Consider the following 5,326-nt stretch of genomic DNA (forward strand, 5'->3'; position numbering starts at 1 on the left):
AGAGAACGATAGAATAAGTACTAGGCTTACAAAGAATAAGTCCTGGGGTCGATTTGCTCGACTAAAGGCGGTGCTCCAGCATGGCCGCAGTCAAATGATTGAGACAAATAAAAGAATAAAAGAATACACACACACACACACACACACACACACACACACACACACACACATATATATATGGAGAGAGAGGTTGATAGAAAGGTGGATAGATAAACAAATTGCTTGATTGATAGAAAGATAAATAGATAAAGATCGATTGATATACATATCGATAGCCAGACTGCCAATCAGTCAGACACATATGGACATTTATAGATATAGAAAACGCACGAAGACAGTTAATCAGCTACTCACGCACACACACACACACACACACACACACACACATACACACGTGGGCCCACACACTCGCGCGCTCACACTCACACATATGCCCTCATACGCACATACACATATCCTCATAGGCATATCAAAGTGCCTGTCTCTCTCTCTATCTATCTGTCTATCTATACACACCCACACACATACTCACACACACGCATATATATACGCACACATACATGGATATATATGCATGTGGATATGTTTGAGCGAGTATGCATATATATATATGTGTGTGTGTGTATGTTTGTGTATGTTCGTATACATATATTTATAAATATATATGTATATATACATACACAAACATGCATGTACACACTCATACACACACACACATATTCACGTATAATCTTTTATTGATTTCAGTATATAGTGCCAGAAAGGTAGGCAGATAGACAGAGAGGTAAATAAACGGATAGACTGGCAGATAACGGCGTTCAGGTAAATAGTTTGAGAGCAAACATTGCACAAATGAATATATGCATGTGCGTGTGTGTGTGTGTGTGTGTGTGTGTGTGTGTGTGTGTGTGTGTGTGTGAGAGAGAGAGAGAGAGAGAGAGAGAGAGAGAGAGTTTGTATGTATGTATATAAAATGTTTAGCAGAGAGAAATATAAGGATTTGGAGACCGAGAGAGAAGGATGAAGGAAAACAGGTGTAGGGAAGGAGTGAAAGAAAAAAAAGAAAGAAGAAAAAGAAGAAGAAAATGAAGAAGAAGATTATGATGAAGAAGATGAAGTAAAAGAAGATGAAGAAAAAGAAGAAGAAAAGGAAAAGAAGAAAAAGAAAATGAAGAAGAAGAAAAAGAAGATGAAGAATATGAAGAAAAAGAAGAAGACGAAAAAGAAGAAAATGAAGAAGAAGAAAAAGAAAATGAAGAAGAAGAAGATTAAGAGAAAAAAGATGCAGAAGATGAAGAAAAAAAAGAAAATGAAGAAGAAGAAAAAGAAGAAAATGAAGAAGAAGAAGAAGAAGAAGAAGAAAAATAAGAAGAAAAAGAATATGAAGAAGAAGAAAATGAAGAAGAAAAAGAAGAAAAAGAATATGAAGAAGAAGAAGAAGAAGAAGAAGAAGAAGAAGAAAAAGAAGAAGAAGAAGAAGAAGAAGAAGAAAAAGAAGAAGAAGAAGAAGAAGAAGAAGAAGAAGAAGAGGAAGAAGAAGGAAAGTAAAAGAAAGAAGAAAGCAAATGAGAAGTAGTAAAAAGACAATGGCATGTAAGAGCGTGTGTAAAGTTGCGGTGATGACGAGAGTCTGCCTGAAAATTGTCATCACACAGTTGCAATGTCATTTGAGAAGATTTTACATCAGATGGTTGTGTAGAATAAAGACAGTGATGGTAGGGAAGAGAGAGAGAGAGAGAGAGAGAGAGAGAGAGAGAGGGGGGGAAGGAATAATAAAGAGGGAGAGAGAGAGGGGGAAGATTAAAAGAGTAAAAGATAGAGAGAAGAGAAAGAGGAAGAGAACAGAGATGAGAAACGGAAAGTTGTGTGTGTATGTGGAGAATAATTCCTTCTAGTGTGAAGGCGCGTGAATTAGTGGTTAGGGTAATCGGCTCATGATCGTAACATCGTGAGTTCGATACTCGTCGGTGCATTGTGTCTCTTGAGCAAGACTCTTTATTTCACGTTGCTCCAGTCCACTCAGCTAGCAAAAATGAGTAGTACCTGTATTTCAAAGGGCCAACCTTGTCACATTTCGTGTGAAGCTGAATCCCCTTGGGAACTACGTTAACCCTTTAGCATTCAAACCGGCCACATCAGGCCGAAATATTTAACCTGTTTTATATCGAGACTCGTCAGATCTGACCTCTGACCTCATCCCTACAAAGTAATTCTAAAACTAAGCAATCACGTTATCAACATCTCTAAACTACAAGATAATGCATGATTATTTCAAAACAATGTGAATAAACAAACATTACATTTGGCAGAATAAGCTGAATACTAAAGGGTGGAGAATACATTTTCATCTTAATTCCATGAGCAGCCTGCTCCGCTGGTCGGTTCGACTGGAACCCACGTCGTTGTGTAACCGGCAGAGTGCCAGTATAAAAATGATTCTTTCTAGTATAAGCACAAGGCCTGAAATTTGAGGAGTGGGAACTATTTAATTACATCGACCTCCAGTGGTCGACTGGTAATTATTTTATCGACACCCAAAAGGATGGAAGACTAATGGAAGTAAAAAGGAGACGGGAGAACAAATAGAAGTGAATTATGGGAGTTTGCAGGAAGTGAGACTAATGGTGAGAGAAGGAGATGATGAATTAGAAATAGAGGGGCTGATGGGATGAGGTTAATGCAGATAAGTTACGGGATTACAGGGGCAGGTATCGATTGAGAGAAAGAGAAAGGAAAAAGTGAGTTTTGGAGCAGAAGAAAAGTGAGGTTGTAAAAGTGGAAGACAAACGTTGAGAATAGAAGCGAGTGAACGAGAGAGAGAGATAGGTGAGAGAGGGGTGAGAGAGTATGTGTGTGAGTCAGAAGACAGAAAGAAGAACAGAAACACATGGAAAGTGTTTAAAGCGAGTGACAAAAACAGAGCGAGATAGAATGATAAAACGAGAAAGCGGACGTGTGAGTGGGTGTGTGCGCGAGAGAAATAGATAGATGGATATAGAGAGAAAAAGACAGAGAGTGAGAGAAAGAGGGAGATATACTAAAAGAAATTGGGGGGTGATAGGAAGAGAGTGAGGCAATATAGTTTGTCGCTATCGTTGTTAGTGTTGCTGATAATATTCATTCATTATTTGTATGTAGTCAGTGTTATTGTTTAGAAGTGTCGCTACTAGTACTAGAATTGTTGACTTGTGCAATCCCCTTTATATATATAATATATATATTGACACGTTGTTCTTTTAAAAAAAAAATTGGTTTCTGTATATGTTTATTTTATATTTAATCACATCTAAATTCCTGCTTTAAGTTGTTATTTAACATTTTTTTCGTTCTTAATTGTTTTTATTTTTTTTTCTCATATCCTTTTTTTAAAATAACGATAGTTGCGCCTTTCTCGTTCGTGTCGTCTGCTTATTGAGTGACAAAGGCTGGAAAATACCCGAAAAAAGTTACGTGGAGAAAACGAGAGAGGGAGAGAAAAAAAAAAAAGGAGAAATAAGGGAAATCACTACAAATAATAATAATAATAATAGTAATAATAAAAACAAGATAACACAGAACAAAAAATAATTTTGTGGCGCTTTTTAAAAAAAGAAAATAGATTTGTTCGCTTTTAGTTTGGTTTCATATTTGTTATATTCATATTTATATTTTGTGATTTTATTTCGTTGGCAACCTAAAGATATTCCGTGCCTCTGCTTAATTATATTGCACAAGTAAATATACACAAAACATCAACGACAACAACAATAATAAACATAAAAAAACAAGCAAACAAACAAACAGACAAACAGATACACTCTTCTTTCGTCTATAAGGAAGTCAACAACAACAACAATAATAATAATTTGACAATTGTGAACGGTATCACTACAAGATAAAAAGGTAAGTTACGATAATTCTCCACTTTTTATGAGTTCAATCATAATTTCGAGAAAGATATTTAATCAAATATTTTCGTTATTATTTATAATAATTACAGCAAACATCATTTCTTGATTGTCTGCGTCTTCTATTAAAGTGTCGTCTGCTTCGCCGATTAAGTTAAAATGATAAAAACGAGATAGCTAAAAAGTTTTTGTTTTTGTTTAACCACAGATCAACCTCGATCAAACAACTCTATGTTCATAGGATATTCCAACCGTAGCCACACCCGTTTATTTTTCAATTTTGTGAGGGTACATTATCCAATGGACCTTTTCTTTTATATATCGGTCGCTTGTGATTTTTGAGAGATTTGGCTGTTATTTCTACTAGGTCTTACAGCCACGTTAGAGTCTCCCATGCCGGCTCGAGAGTTGGAAAGCAAAATATGATATGGTGGGTTACTGTAAGAAAATATTTAACGTTTCCAGCGGGACCCTTAACATGTTGGTTACTATTAATGGTAGTGTTGGTGTTGATGTTGGTGGTGAGCGATGGTGGTGCTGGTGGTGCTGGTAGTTAGGTGGTTGTGTAGTCTGAAGACGATTTGATGACGATGGTGATGGTGGCGGCGTTGATGGCAGAGGTTATGATGTTTATTGTTGTGGTGGTGGTTTTGTTTATGGTGACGGTGACGATGGTTCATGATCAGGTGGGGATGGCGGTGATGGTAGTGATGATAGTTGTGGTGGTGGTTGTAACAGTTGTAATCGTTGTGGTAGCAGTTGTGTTGGTGTTGGTGCCAGAGATTGTGGTGGTCGTGATGATGATGGGTGTGACTGGTGATGGTCGTTTTTTAGAACTGGTGGTTGGATTGAAAGAGAGACGGTGTGGAGAAGGTGCCGTGTAATGGGTGACACTTAAGTTTACAACATTACTTTCACTTTCCAGAAAGTGAAACTGTTTCGTCATATAAATCCGAGCTGTATTTATAGTTTTGTTTTAATTTCCTCAACCTGTTCGTTTTCGCACTGCTGAGAAAAAAGAAATACATCAAGAAAAAAAGTAATAATAATTGTGATCACAAGAAAAGCAGTAACAGATATGGTACAACGTTCACAATAATTCACAACAAAATTATTTCACTTCGGAATGGAGTCTCATAAAAGGGACAAAAAAGTTAAATCAAACGAAACGTTTGACAGACAGCTGAAGAAAAAAAAAAAAATTCTTCACCACACCAAAAAAATGTAAAAAGCAAGTTTAGATATATATAGTATTAAAATCAAAGTATTTTACGAATGTAAAAGTGATGTCGTAAGTCAAATATCATTCTGTAATAATAATGATAATAATAATAATAATAATAATAATAATAATAATAATAATAATAATAATAATAATAATAATAATAATAATTATTATTATTATTATTACTATTATTATTAAGAGCCGTGAAATGGGT

The sequence above is a fragment of the Octopus bimaculoides genome, chromosome 8 (assembly GCF_001194135.2).
Source record: "Octopus bimaculoides isolate UCB-OBI-ISO-001 chromosome 8, ASM119413v2, whole genome shotgun sequence".
Classification (NCBI taxonomy): domain Eukaryota; kingdom Metazoa; phylum Mollusca; class Cephalopoda; order Octopoda; family Octopodidae; genus Octopus; species Octopus bimaculoides.